The 15,893-nt window shown below is 39.7% G+C and overlaps 1 protein-coding gene across 1 annotated transcript in view; it reads left to right on the top strand.

Annotated features, from left to right (window-relative positions):
• The first annotated feature begins 3,638 nt into the window (after positions 1-3,638).
• LOC133385088 (cilia- and flagella-associated protein 47-like) overlaps positions 3,639-15,893 on the top strand; it is a 100,497-nt gene continuing 88,242 nt past the window's right edge. Inside the window, exon 1 of the mRNA XM_061627396.1 lies at positions 3,639-3,713. The gene's annotated coding sequence lies outside the window, so the exon portion shown is untranslated. The remainder of the gene's footprint in view (positions 3,714-15,893) is intronic.

The raw sequence follows: 15,893 nt of genomic DNA, 5'->3' as shown, positions 1-15,893 counted from the left end.
GCCCTCCTCTGAACTTGTTCCAGTTTCTCTGAATCAAAGAGACATGGCTGTCTTTTTATTAGCAAAACTGAAGATTAATTTTTGATGCTGTATTAGAATATCAATCAGAAGTTGCAGCAATATTACGTAGGTGTTTCAGACAGATTTGCTGATGAAATTTGGCACTGTGTTGCAAGTGTACTGAGTAATACACTTTGATTTGGATATTGGTTCCTTGCTTAGAAGCTTCAAACAGTTTTATCTTATCACCATATAATTGGCCCCTTTGCCTATCCCTATGCAGTTGTGAATTAAACCCTGGAGTAAGTAATTTGGAGTAAGTAAATCACAGCATGGTAGTTTCTTTGAGCCCATATGAATGTGTATAACTCTAGACAGAAAACAGAGACAACAGCACATAAACATACTGCACATTGCCCTTTAAAAATTGGTTTCTGGCTTGTTAATTGTGCAGCAATGTAAGGCTTCAAAACATCTCTGTGATGGTGGTGGTGGTAGGAGAAAGATATAGTGGCAGTGTATGACCTGAAAAACTGAAGCCCAGTTTCTTTCATCTATACTTTAAAAACTGCCTCCACTTCTTTCTTTGTGGCTAGTAACACAATGTTTTTCGCTTTTGGGGAATATGCATGCTGTGACTGCCACTAAGCACTGTTTACTGCAGTACACTTTATCAGTCTTAGCAGATCCTGCATGCTGAGAGTGGAGAAGGCATACAGTGGAACACATTAATTATGTAAACATCAACAGTGTCGATACAAGGCAGAAGAAAAGAACTGGCTCTAAAATAAAATTGATTTTTTTTTTTTGCTTTTCCCTTCTCCCCCTCCCCAATGTTTGTGCAGTTGATTGTTGCTCCTCATTCAACAACAGAAGTACCAGTTCAATTTTTTCCTTCTGCCCTAGGAAGAGCAAACCACAATGCAAAAATCACTTTCATATGCTCACAGGTATGGAGGCTCAATTAGATCTGATTAATGAAATGTTATCTAAAATAATAAATAAATAAAATAAATAAATCTAACATTGCAGCATATTCTGATATGGTCCAATGGCAGGCAATGTAAAGCTAGTGGACTGTATCTCACCTGCCAAAGCTTTTACAGTATTTTGAATAAGGTCCCCTGTCTTTCTCCCCGAATGACTAGCCTAGGGATCAGAAACAACATGGGGCTGCACAGGCTGAAGGAAAGTGGTAGTGGGCCTGATAAAAGCTCATGAGCCTTGTGTTTTTTAAAATCTTGTTCAGAAATCTATTGAAATGTTGATACTGGATCCTTCATACATAGATTATTGTCCAACGTTATGTATGCTATAAATATTTTTTATTGAGATATTTGGGGATTAGCTGAGGTTACTAGCTTTTATTGCTTGGTTAATATTCAGGAAGGTATGCCACTGTTCTTTTGAAAAGCTTTGACTTTTTAAAGTACATAGAATTCCCATATGTTAATATGTTTATTACAAAAATGTGCTTGAAAAGAATATATCTAATTTCATTTAAAGGTTTCTAAAAATATTAGCATTTTCCCCTTCTGTATTGTGTTGAATTTTGCAAGGTAAATGAAGATGATTCATCTTCTTAACCAACTATCTCTAAAAAATTCAGTTGGAGGCAAGAGACAGAAGCTAATATTATGACACATGCTCTAATGATAGCATGTAAGGTGCTTGAGTGAAATGTTTGGTTTCTAAAATATATACCTTGTTGGGATGTCTGATTCCCTAACCTAATAGGTAAAAACCTTAAGCTAAGTAGTAGCTACATTGTACGATTCCTTATAATGTCGCAAAACCAGTATTTTTTCCTGCAAGTATATACAGCCTAATCCACAACCAAATTAAGCCAAATTGCTGGATCCACAGCCCAATCCTATACTTCAGTCTTAGGCTGCAGTCTTATGCATACTTACCTGGAAATAAGCCCCACTAAACTCAATGGGACTGCTGAGTACACATGTACAGGATTGCACTGTTAGTATGTTTTAATACCATTGATTTCATTTTAGAATCACCTAATCATCTGAAAATCAAAGGACATGTTTTTAGATTGCTTTGCAAAGTGTGCTCTATATATTCTTCTCCTTAAACATGGAGGGAAAATGGCAAGAAAAACTAAGTGCTAGCATTTTGGGTATATATGGTGTATACTCAAGGATAGGTTAAGAAGATAAAGTGTTGTTATTCTGTCTGAAACCATGATAGCTCATAAAACATTGATCAATAAATTAAAAGTTTTGTTCTTCATTAAATGCCAAAACAATAAAAAAGCAAATAAGTCACAGAAACCTTTCAAATACAAATCGAGGCCTGACACTCAATTTTTGTCAATGTGCCTCTCCTGTCAAATAGTGGAAAGTCTCCATGTTTTCTCAGCCAAACCTTTAATCAATATCTCATTCTTTTACTTGCTGTTTCCAGTCATCTCAGCCTTTTCAATGTTTTGCTTTAACTTTTGTGACTTTCTTTGCTCTTTTCATCCCTAAATTATCTGAAACTTTTGAATTATAAACTGAATTTCTTAAGACAAAAACTATTGCATGATGGTAATACATTAAATATACATCAATACTAGGTTTCCACTATCCCAGTGCCAAGATTATTTGACAAAGGCCTTCAGAGGACTTTTCCACTGTACATATAAGAATTGTGCCAAAATTTTATCCTTAAAAATTGACATTGATTTTCTTCCCTTGATTTCACTGATTAAATGCTTCTGAACTGACACTTTAAGCCGTCTCATAGCTGAGTAGCTGACTAATCTAAAATCAACTAATGACAGCACTTATAGGGCAAGCCTTAACTGTTTCTGATTGTGCCTCATTGCTAAATTGAGAGAAACCTCTACAGGTTATGATTTGCTTAGTTTGTTTCTGGTCTGGAGCTGTGCAAAGAATACTCTGCAATAAGAATTTGAACTCTGGCTGTAATCACTTCATTCTTGTTTTTGATCACTGAAATTAACTTTGTTGGGACAGCACAACCGAAATGCCAGATTGAATATAACAGCTAAGATGTTAACATACTTCTATCACCTAGTTCTCCTGGTAAACCAGCAACATCCCTACGTAATGAAATGAAACTAATAATACTAAGTAAGGTTAGAGTTGAACAGGATCTATTATTAGATTCTGTCAAGTATTCTTTGCTTATATTCTTTTCAGCATCTTCTGTTTAATGTATTGCTAAGAATAATGGGTTGTCTGAAATTCACCTCAAAACTGTTAAGCAGAGCTAGTCAGTGAATTGGCTGAAACAGTCTCTGCCTAATGCTTGATTAATTAACATATTTCCAGTTAAGGGTAGCAGACAAGAGATATTTTTTTAAAAAAACAAGGAATCCAAATAAATTGTATCAGAATTAGTTTGTTATCTATTTAGTGCTGTGAGACAAAGTTCCTCCTTGCATTGATGTCCGAGTTTGTATTGCTGCTCCCTTGTGTGTGTTCCAAAGCCCCTTGACCAGGGCCATCAAGCTTAAAATTTACAGGAATACAAAAAAAGAACAACAAAGTAGTTTCAAATTAAAATGTGAACACTTTTATTCTTTTTGCAGCTTGAGGAATGGGTATTTTTCTTGTCTGGTGTTGGTCTGATTCCTCAGCCAATGGAACCAGCTAGTGTGAGTTCTTGCCTTGGTCACCATTCTTCTATCATCATAAGCTTCAAGAACCCTACATTTGAAGACATAGTGTTAGATGTCTTTTTAACAGGTATAGTAATTTCCTTTTATCATTATGTAATATATGTTGAATGATATCCCTGTTGTTCTGGTGAATTCAGTAGTGAAAAATGTTACATGGGTTTTGACTTCACTTAAACAATAGGGGGTTAAACATTTAGCATATATGTTTGCATGGAAATGTTTGCCAGCCACAAGCAAAGAAGTGTATTTTATTCTTAGCCAGAGAAAGATTTATCTGTATTTACAGTTGGTGAACTAAATTCTCCCTGGGAGGATATTATCACTGGAGCTTACATCTGGTCTTTAGTTGGTAACTTGAAGGATATCAGGAAGGATTTACCCTGCACTACCCAGCTCTAGCCAAAGCTGGGAACTATAAGAAGAGCAAACATACCATGCTGCTTTGGTTGATAGGCCAGAGCTGGTCAGCTAGTACACCATGAAGGTTTCCAGATCAGGTTTGGTTTTCCTTTAAGTAGGATTGCTTCTGGTTATGGACCACTGTTGCCTTTCTTCATCCTTCTTATGTGGCCGTGTCTGGCAACATGTTGGTCCTTATTGGGAGAAATGGTTGAAACAACCATTGCATGTTCAGCTGTTTGTACAAATCCGTGGCACCAATGACAGTTACCCCAACACTAAACCATTCCCATGTGCGGTGATCCTGATAACAATACACACACACACACACCTGGTGTTTTAATTTAAAAACAGACACATACAACATCATTGCTAACCTTGTCATTAATGTCACATGTAGTAATGGTTAGAGTCCCATAGGCTCTCTGCTGCCTGAAAGGCCATATAGGTTATAAGGCGTTCACTGGAGTAAGTGAAGCTCCAGCTCTGTTCTTAGGTCTGACACCACTCTGGTAACACAGAAATCCCCAAATTATGCGGGAAGTCTATGTGACTATTTCCCATTCCTTTGTGATTGCAAAACTCCTTTTTAACTGGAATAGCATTGGAAGGGCCATAATTCAGTGACTCACATGCCACTGGGGTACTGTAATGGACCCAGAGGTTATGCTGGCACTATTACTGTCCATGTACATATATTAAAAGTGATAACTGTTTAACTGTGGTTTGTGTGTGTGTGTGTGTGTATTGCATCCTCCAATTGGCTTAAGTAACTTTCCAAATGGACCCTTTAAAAGTAAGTTGTAGCTAACCCCATAAAGGAATACCATAGGCTAACCTTCCTTAATGGCTGGTTCTTGTCCTGTAATGGAAAGATCTCAACCCTTCAGCTTCAGATGTGTATGTCAGTTTAACAGTTTGTGCATAAATAGTGTATGAATTTGAGCTGAAAATTATCTCTGTTAATATAGTTTTATAAACAATTCAGCAGTAAAATTTCTATGCAGACTAGTGGATAGGGATGGCACAAATGCACACATTTAATATGCTTAATTAAAATGCAACATCAGCTTTTTATTTTGTGTCAGCATCTGCACAATATTTCTGTCTCTTTCTCCAAAGAGGCTGTGAATTCATTCAGCGTTATCTGAAGTTGTGTATAAGGAGATTGTCTTTATACCTCGCCTCAGAAAAAACAAGAGTAATTTCAAATTATGAAGATATTTATGAAGATAGAGAGCTCTTGCATTCCTTGGGACAGCCACCCTAGCCTATCAGGAATAGGCTCTGCAAAGAAGATTTATTTATTTATTTAGATTATTTATTGCCTGATCTTCAGCTGAAGCTCTCAGAGTGGCTTACAAAGATAAAAGCAATAAATACCTGCAATAAAGCACAGCTTCTGACCAAACAAAATTCTACTGCAAAGCACCCATAGACAGATTAAAAACTCTAGACAAAAACAAAGGGTTTCATCTAGTGCCAAAAAGGAAACAAAGACAACCCTAGGCAAGCCTCCTTGAGGAGAGATTCTACCAGCAGGGTATTACCACTGGAAAATGTCCTGGTACCTGCCTCACTTCAAGCAGTGGTGAGACTTTAAATTTTGGACTTAAAAGCAATCAAATAAGAGATTATTTTTATAATATTGTATTAATGAACTTTTGGATAAAATGGCTTTAAGTCAATCATATATTGACAATTGGGGCTCTCCTGTGTACTCTTGGGAGTAAGATGAAAAAAGAATATTAAAAGAAATAACTTACAGACTGCCAGGATTTCTCCTCTTTCATTCCTTCCTTCTGAACATCACATAATTCCAGCTAATGTGTTGGATCCCAAGAAGCATGGCTGGAACCAGGTCACCCATTAGTGCTATTGCATGATTTGGTGTCCAAGCAATAAAGGAAGATGTCAGTTACCAAAGTACCTGGAGCTGCATCACAGTATACAAAGGGATTGTGCACCTGTCTGTACATAGGATGCATGCAGTTTTACATTGAAAAGCAAACCCTAATGATTGGCATGCAAACAGTTCCTTTTGGAAAGCTAGGTTTGGTTTGCAGTGCTTTGCAATGAAGAGTAGGATGAACCCCAGCCATAGAATGACCTTGAATTGTAAAGGGAAACAACATGCACTGTAGCTTGCTTTGTGTTCGAAGGTTGAGGATTTAAACACTTAAAGCTATGAAATTCAGAGGAATGATCTTGTACAAATAATTGTGCAAGGACTTGTGCAAACATAAGCACATCTCTAGATTTCAGTTCCCTTCTCTTGTGTAATACTCACCTATTAAGTTGCAGATAGGCCTTCCAAGCATAGAACAGGCTTTCTGTTTGTGGAAGGGCACCTTTGGACCCAAAGCATAGAGTGATATGATCTTATGGATGGCATAAGAGAAAATGAAAGATCCATGGGTGATATTGGGTCAACTGAAGCTTCTGTCTTCCACCCCACCCACCATAGCCTTGTGCTGGCACAATGTGGTAACTCACTGGCAGGTCCAACTGATCATTCCAAGAAAAAAAAAAGGAAAGGATTTTCTGGAGTAAAGTGTGTTGTAATTTGCTAGATTTTAGTCTTTGTGTTGACCCAGGATGCTTTTAAAATAAGATGTGGAGAAGTGTAACACACATGGTTAGGAAATTTTCAGTAGCTTTATGCGGCACACACATTGACGACCACATATTGGAAAGATGTGTTACTATTACACCATTTCATTCTGCTCCATTTAGAATACTGCATGTTTTGTACTGCTTTATCATTCAAGTCAGTATCTCTTCTGATGTGCACAGCAGCAAAACTATTATAAGAAGCAAACAGAGTCTAAGCACTATGCCAAATGGCATATTTAGAAGTACTACAATATTGGGCTGTTATTTGTAATGCCCTTTCGTAAAACAATTTCCACAGAAATGATACAAGAAGCAAGAGTCTCTCCAATATAATCCCTGCAGAAATCATGTACATAGCTCAACACAATTGAGAAGCTACTTTAAATGGACAATTTTTTCTCAATGTTTTTTTAAATGTACAGACATTACTCTGCTCAATAACACTCTGACTAGTTTTTTAGTATTTGTGTGGCATATTTTGCATCACGCTACAGGTACTATAGTGTTGTAGAGGATGCTAACCATTGTTAAAAAAAATAGCTGTAAGCCTTGTATTTTAAAAAGGTTTAAAAATAGCTTTTCTACTTAGCCTGTGCATTAGATAATGTCAGTCCTACTTCCTACTCATAAGTAAGCTCCACTGAGTTCAGGGGCTTACTCCTAGGTAAGGTATGTATAGGACTGAAGCCTCTCACTCAGAAATATTGCCTTTTATGTAAGCTCTCTTTCAGTTATTTACCCATCTCCCCGATTTTGTGGCTGGGGGAATGCAGTAATTATCAAACTATTGCCTTAATATCCCATGCAAGTAAAGTAATCCTCAAGATTCTACAACAAAGGCTCTTACCATATATGGAACGAGAAAAGCCAGACATCCAAGCTGGATTTAGAAAGGGAAGAGGCACCAGAGATCACATTGCAAACATACGTTGGATAATGGAATGGACCAAGGAATTTCAGAAGGAAATCATCCTGTGCTTTATAGATTACAGCAAAGCCTTTGATTGTATAGATCATTAAAAACTATGGAATGCTTTAAAAGAAATAGGGGTGCCACAGCATCTGATTGTCCTGATGCGCAATCTATACTCTGGACAAGAGGCTACTGTAAGGACAGAATATGGAGAAACTGATTGGTTTCCCATCGGAAAGGGTGTGAGACGGGTGTATTTTATCACCCTACCTGTTTAATCTATACGCAGAACATATCATATGGAAAGCAAGATTGGACCAAGATGAAGGAGCTGTGAAAATTGAAGGGAGAAATATCAATAATTTAAGATATGCAGACAATACCATATTCTTAGCAGAAACCAGTAATGATTTGAAACAAACGATGATGAAAGTTAAAGAGGAAAGCACAAAAGCAGGACTACAGCTGAACGTCAAAAAGACTAAAGTAATGACAACAAAAGATTTATGCAACTTTACAGTTGACAATGGGGGCATTGAACTTGTCAAGGATTATCAATATCTTGGCACAGTCATTAACCAAAGTGGAGACAATAGTCAAGAAATCAGAAGAAGGCTGGGAATGGGGAGGGCAGCTATGAGAGAACTAGAAAAGGTCCTCAAATGCAAAGATGTATCACTGAACACTGAAGTCAGGATCATTTAGACCATGGTATTCCCTATCTCTATGTATGGATGTGAAAGTTGGACAGTGAAAAAAGCGGATAAGAGAAATATCAACTCATTTGAGATGTGATGTTGGAGGAGAGCTTTGCACTTACCATGGACCGCAAAAAAGACAAATAATTGGGTGCTAGAACAAATTAAATCAGAACTATCACTAGAAGCTAAAATGATGAAACTGAGGTTATCATGCTTTGGACACATCATGAGAAGACATGATTCACTAGAAAAGACAATAACACTGGGAAAAATAGAAGGGAGTAGAAAAAGAGGCCAAACAAGAAATGGCTTGATTCCATAAAGGAAGCCACAGACCTGGACTTATAAGATCTGAACAGGGTGGTTCACGACTGCTTTTGGAGGTTGCTGATTCATAGGGTCTCCGTAAGTCGTAATCAACTTGAAGGCACATAACAACAACAATTCCCTAGGCTCCCATTTCCAGTCTCCAACACATACATACATTGCTGCTGTGGGAGATTTCCAGAGGAGGAGGTTATGGAACAGGATGTAGAATGCAGTAAAATCTATCATTTGATGAGAGAGCTCTGGAATCCCGGGACCAAGTTTCTCGCGCAGGGGAAATTCCTTCTGTACCCACTTCTAGAGTAAGGAGTTTAACTTCAGGGCCTATTGTATACAGGAAGCAAGGCCTCAGTGTGTGGTATGTGTGTGAGACATCAAAAGGGTGTTTCCCTTTTGGGTGTCATGGGTGTCATCTTTTTTGGAGTAACCATGAGGTAAAGGACACAAGTTTATGGTCAAAATAGAAGGGGTTAGGCATTTTTTGTGTTGCCTCCTGTGTGAGATGCAGGAGAACTTTAGACATGTTTAGCCTTTTTTAAGTACTTTGGTATTTTAGTGACTTGTTACCTATTCCTTGAGTTCCTTTGTGTGAGAGGCAGGAGAGTTTAAGAAAAAGTTTCATGATCACCTGGGTAGGATACTGCTAGTGATTACTTTAAGTACCTAGTAGTATGTCCATGAGTTTGGAGATTATCAGATCCTATTTTCGATTAGCGCAGATAGTGTGAAGATTCATTGTTTCTCCTTTTGTAGTGTAAGCCCTATGCATTTTATGCATATGTTTATGAATCTCTTTGAATTCTGAACTCCACATTTGATATCCCATCACCTGCATATTATGAAATTTGTAGTTTTAAAGTTATTGATTGAACATTTAAGATCATATTGATGTCATCTGGACTTTATCTGTGCCTCCTGGTTATTTTTATTATTCATGTGGGCACTGAGAATGAGAGAGCAGAATAGGGCACCCTGATGTTGTCTGAGGATGTAGGCATGGTGGTTAGAAGCATTCAGCCAACCACTTATATGCCTGACCCTTGCTCATCTTTGCTATTAATATCAGTCCAGAGGAGATTGGCCAGCTGGATCCAAGAGGTGGTGAGTGCTTCTTTGCAAGAGGAAATGGTGCCAGCCACCTTGAAGGAGGCAGTTGTGCATCCACTCCTCAAAAAAGCCCTCTTTGGTCTTTGGGGGGTTGTAATAACCATTACTCTTTTTGGGGCAAGGTGCTTTAACTCCAGATGCTCTTGGATGAAGTGGGTTAGCAAGATGTGTTGCAGTCCAGGCTCAAGCTCCACTTTGGCACTGAGACAGCCTTGGTTGCCCTAATGGATAACTTATGTTGGGAGAGAGATGGTAGAGTGCAACCCTGTCCATTCTCTTTGATCTCTCAGGGGATTTTGTTACCTTGAACCATAGTATCTTGCTAGACTAGCTCTGTGAGATGAGTGGGGGGTACAATGAGACAGTAGTTCTGCTGCTACCTGCAGGTTAGGTTTCAGAAGTAGCATTGTGGGATTTCTGGTCCACTCTGTGGCATTGATGATTTGAGGTCCTGCAAGGTTACTTCTTGTCACCCATTCTTGTTAACATCTTTATGAGGCAACTGGGTGAAGTTGTCATAGTGTTGGAGTGAATTGTCATCAGTATGCAGGTGGCACCTGGCTCTATTTCTCTTATCTGAGTCACATAAGCTGTACAGGTGCTGAATGGAGGCTTGGATTTGGTCAAGAGTCCAATAACGTGAAGAGTCCAATAACATGAAGTTGAATCATGGCAAGATGGAGGTGTTGTGGGTAGGTGATTCTCATGTTTGAGTATTAGGTGAACAACTTGTTCTGGATAGAGTTGCGCTTTCCTTAAAAGACCAGTGAATGGCTGCTCTTCTCGATCCAGCATTGTCACTACAGACTCAGGCAAAGTAAAACTTACTAGTGGTGTTGAGCCTCCGCTTCCCCACGAGGGCCAGGGAGGGGGGAGGCACGAGTTCCAGATTTCCCAGCTGTCAGAGGGCACGGAAGACCAAGGAATTGTTGAGTCTGAGCAAGACCTTGGGAGGGGAGGGGAGTTTGACTCCGGGCCAGTTCCCACGGATGGCGCAGCCTCAGAAGCGGAGAGCGCGCCACCCCCGACAGGTTGGAGGAGCCGATGGAAGATGTTCCAGAGGGGGCGGTGACTCCCCCTTTGCCAAGCAGTTCCCGGGATGCCTCGAGCGCGTCGCCGCCCCCTGACCTCAAGCCGGTTGCTAAGGAGATGGTTCTTTCGGACGAGCCATTGGAGGCACACACCCCGTCACCCCGCTCTCGATGCCGCGAGAAGCAGACAGGACAGAGGTAGGATTGCGGAGGAGCCAGAGATTACGATCTAAAACTTTCCCTACTTAAGACTGTCGTGCTCTGGATTAAGTTGCTGGGTCAACTTTCTTCACGCGTTGCAGAGCATCTCTAGAGTGCAGTTAGGGACTTCTAGTGAGCTAGCTTAGAGATTTCTATGAAGTGTACTGCTTTTGATGTATCCATTACTTTAATAAAACAAGATTTGATTGTACCTGCATCTCAGCCTCATGAATCCCGCTCTGAACAGGACAACAGGCTTAGTGCAAACTCTTGGTCCAGTATGTTAATCAATGCCATTGCTCTCCCAGAAGCCAAACACCCCCAACTAAAACCTGAATACATACTATAATAATGATAATAGAACCACAGCATTATTGATCTGTAACTTAAACATTTTTTCTCCATCTGAGTGAGGCTGGGCTAACAACCAGATGACTTAAATATCTATGTGTACAATCCTGTGCATAGTTATGTAGATGTAAGCTCCACTGGACATAATAGAAATTACTTCTGAGCAAGCACAGTGGGGAGGAGAGCCTCACTGGGAGTCCAGAGTTGGTAGGTTCAAATAATAACATAAGAACATAAGAAGAGCCTGCTGGATCAGGCCAGTGGCCCATCTAGTCCAGCATCCTGTTCACACAGTGGCCAACCAGGTGCCTGGGGGAAGGCCGCAAGCAGGACCCGAGTGCAAGAACACTCTCCCCTCCTGAGGTTTCCGGCAACTGGTTTTCAGAAGCATGCTGCCTCTGACTAGGGTGGCAGAGCACAGCCATCATAGCTAGTAGCCATTGATAGCCCTGTCCTCCATGAATTTGTCTAATCTTCTTTTAAAGCCATCTCCTGGGAAGGGCCAGCTAAAGATCACTCCCACAGTGAGTGGCTCAGGGGTTACGTGCCCTGCCACCTGTGCAGCCGTGGGCAAGCTGCATAGTCCCAAGGAGTCCTGTTGCTCCCCAGCTGGCAGTTGCGGACAAGGAAGGGGCTGGCTTTTGCAGCTGTGGCAAGCTGAGCAGGCCCTAGCCAGCTGGGGAGGACTAGCCTCAGAGGGAGGCAATGGTAAACCCCCTCTGAATACCGCTTACCATGAAAACCCTATTCATAGGGTAGCCATAAGTCAGGATTGACTTGAAGGCAGCCCATTTCCATTTCAAGCATGTATAGGATAAGGCTGCACATAACATTTTTGTACTACATACAGGAACACCTGTATGGATTTCATTTGTTACTGAATGAAGCAATAAAACTGTTAAAGCCAAGCCACATTATTCTGGCTTCTGATTCTTAAAGCTTTTGAATTCCATGGAAAATACTAAACTCCAATGAAATAGCTTTGCTATCCGCAGCTGAAAACAAAGCAACATATGTGGGTCTTTAAATGAATCTATTTCATGAAGGAGGAATAGATTTTGAAGTCTAAAACATTTCAACCAATTCTTTAGAATTAATTTCAGTATTTAATATTTGTGTTTCTATATTGGGCTTGCCACAAGCTGCAGATGGTGCTTATGAGGTTGGTAAGAGGTCAGAATATAGCTACATGGAGAGTTGATGAGAAGTGACAAGTCATCAGGAAAATTAAATTGATTGTGAGTGTACAAAATTTGTTCCAGGACCTGTAGCAGACTGGCAATAGGAAAAATGGAAGATTAGGGTGAGGATTGTACATGTGGGACCTGCAACAAAAGGTTGCAGTGCATCCTCACTTTTTTGTAGGTGTGCTCCTATTCAGAGATTTTACCAGTCAGCTATAAGGAACTCGAGCAGAGCATTCTATGCCTTTCTCCATTTTGCTGTTGTTTTTTTTTTGAACTTTCACAGTCGATATTCCATGGCTTCTGAGCATGCTCAGCCCTCAGTGGGCTGTTTTTTTTTGTATCCCCCCATTTTTTTTGTACTTATGCAAGCTTTGGGATTTCCTGAACATGCTGATTCCTCCTTCTTGTCACATTTTACCTTCAGTTCAGTCACCACTCACCACCCGAGTTTGCTATTAAAATCACAGAGTTGGAGGGAGTCTTACAGGCTGTTTAGTCCAACTCTCTGCTTTATGCAGGAAACCCAGAAGAGTATCTCTAACAGATGTCTTTCCAGCCTCTGCTTAAAGATCTCAGGCAAGGAGAGCCCACCACCTATCTAGGTAGTTGGCTCCATCTACTGTTAAGAAATTTCTCCTAATAGTTCTCCTAATATTTGCTGCCCTGGGCTCCTTTTTGCAGGAAAAGTGGGGCAGGGTATTGCCAACATGTCACCCCCACTGCTGAAAGAGTTGCACTGGCTACCTATTAGCTACCAGACTAAGTTCAAGGTTCTAGTTTTGGTGTACAAAGCTCTTTAAAGCTTGGGACCAGGATACTTGAAAGACCATCTTATCCTTTATATATCCAGTCAATCACTGCACTCTGCAGGTGAGGGCTTCCTGCAGATACCACGTTATCAGGAGGTCCATCCCGCACAACATAGGGAACGGACCTTTAGTGTTGTGGCACCTACCTTTGGAATTCCCTCCCATTAAATATTAGACAGGCGCCATCTCTGTTATCTTTTCTGGGCATACTGAAGACCTTCCTCTTTCAACAAGCCTTTTAAGTAGCGACCTTATCCCAGTCTATGTTGTGTTGGAATTGCTTTTTAATATGTTTTAAAACCTTTTTTTAATAAAAATATGATTTTAAAGCTTTTAAATGTTTTTAAAAATGTTTCGAGTTAATTTTTTTTAGATATGTTTTGTTTTAATATATTTTAAAGTCTGTTTTTATGATGTTTTAAAGTGTTTTAGTGCCTTTGTTTGCCGCCCTGGGCTCCTACTAAGAGGAAGGGTGGGATATAAATCTAATAAATAAATAAATGATTTAAATGTAATAATTAATAAATAAAATTCATCCACAGTATACCTTCCTGTAGTTTAAGCCTGTCAGATCAAACCCTTCTGTCTGTGTCAGCAAAACTAAATCTTTGCCCTCTTCTATATGACACACCTTTAGATATGTGATATCATTGCCCCACCCCCAAATTGTCTTCATTCGAAACATAACTAGATAATAGGATGTGCCATTGAGAGAGTCAGGCTTCAAAAACTCTTTAAACATGGTCTAGAGAATGGATGAGGAACATTTTTTTGCAAAATTCCCTCTTGCGCAACTCTCTGAAGGCTGAATGCCAGCAGTGGTGAAGCCAAAACAAGAATGGGTGTGGAAACCACCCCCTCTCACAAACATACACTTATATTGCATACACATCACACGCATACAGCACAGAGAGAGAGAGAGTGCACAGCATGCATATGCACAGGGGGTATTCACTTTCTTGTTTTCAACTCTAACAGAGATATGGGAGCTAATTTTAACAGGAGTTAACCTTTCTCTTCCCAGTTAGGACTCCTTAATGCCCCCCTGCACTGCAATTAGGCTTGGAAAAGACTCCTGTTGGCACCACATTTAGGCAGTTTCCAAGCCTAATTAAAGTGTAGGTTCATTTTCAATAGAGGGGCTGCAGTGTATAAGGAGGATTAACAGTTCCTGAGCTACACCCCTGAGCTACAGATCCCCGTGCTGCAATTAGGTTTGGAAAAAACACCTACCCCCCCAAGCCTAAAATTTGTGAGAGGCAAGGTGAAGAGAGGACATGGGCTGGATCCGTCCCATGGACTGCTGGTAGGGATGAAAGGATCTGTCAATTTAGTTCTCTCATCTTATTGTTCCAATCTGAAATTGAGTTCTACACATTTCTGCAGCAATTTGTGATTTTTTTTTTTAAAAAAATCCTCATGAAAATACTTCAGCATTTTAGTGTGAATTTCTTTTCATAAAAACATTTTCATATGCATTTGTGCAAGCAATTTCTCCTCGTACAATGCATTTTGTATGCTGTTTCCACTGATTTATTTATTTATTTATTCGTGTATATTTGTATACCACCATTTCATTGTAATTGTTTTAATTGTTTTTAAAAAAATTAATTGTGTTTTAAATTGTTTTTTAAAGATGTGTTTTAAATTTGTATATTTGTTTTTAAAGTTTTTAGTTACTGTAAACCGCCCAGAGAGCTTCAGCTATGGGGTGGCAAATAAATAAATAAATAAATTAAAGTCAAAGTGGTTTACAACATTGCCGCCCTGGATTCCTGCCGGGATGAAGGGCGGGGTATAAAACAAACAACAACAACAATAACATTTTTTTGGGGGGGGGAATACCATACAGCAAAAACCATAAAAATACATTCAAACAAAGGTTAACTATTGTAAAAAGACGTCTACTTAATTGCCTGCATAAGCCTGGTAGAACAGAAAGGTTTTCAGCAGGCATTTAAAGGTTGAAACAGAAGGCAACTGCTGAATCTCTCTTGGCAGAGCATTCCAGAAAACTGGGCCAGTGACACTAAAGGCTCAATTTCATGTTGATGTTAAATGAGCCTCACCAACTCGTGATTACCAAAGCCGCTCCTGCCGATGATCTCAGTGATTGAGCTGGGCTATAAGGGTTCAGGCAGTCCCTAAGATACCCTGGAACTAAGTTGTTCAAGGTTTTGTAAATTAATAGAAGGACTGTGAACCTGGCTCAGTATATAATGATATATTCAATTTTTTGCACACTGTCCCTAATATATGCATTTTTGTAAACCTGGTTTCACTGGATGATTGAACAACAAAATTTGTCTTACTAGGTTTGAAGGATAGCTGTATTTCACTACTTATACTGTTTCAGAGAGAGATTTGAGAGATTTGCCTTTAAATATGGACTGAATCAAATTTTTCCTCCATCCCTAGCTACTGGTTCCTGGCCTCTCATAGGGTGGAAGGGTGGCAAACACCAAGAAAATTTGAGAGAGTCACAGTAAGAAGAGGAAGCAAACAGGAACATAGGAAGCCGCCTTATACTGAATCAGACCATTGGTCCATCTAACTCAATATTGCCTACACTGATTGGCAGCGGCACTCTAGGGTTTCAGACAGG

Source organism: Rhineura floridana, chromosome 5 (assembly GCF_030035675.1).
Source record: "Rhineura floridana isolate rRhiFlo1 chromosome 5, rRhiFlo1.hap2, whole genome shotgun sequence".
NCBI lineage: Eukaryota > Metazoa > Chordata > Lepidosauria > Squamata > Rhineuridae > Rhineura > Rhineura floridana.
This window is presented reverse-complemented; position numbering and strand designations above follow the sequence as displayed.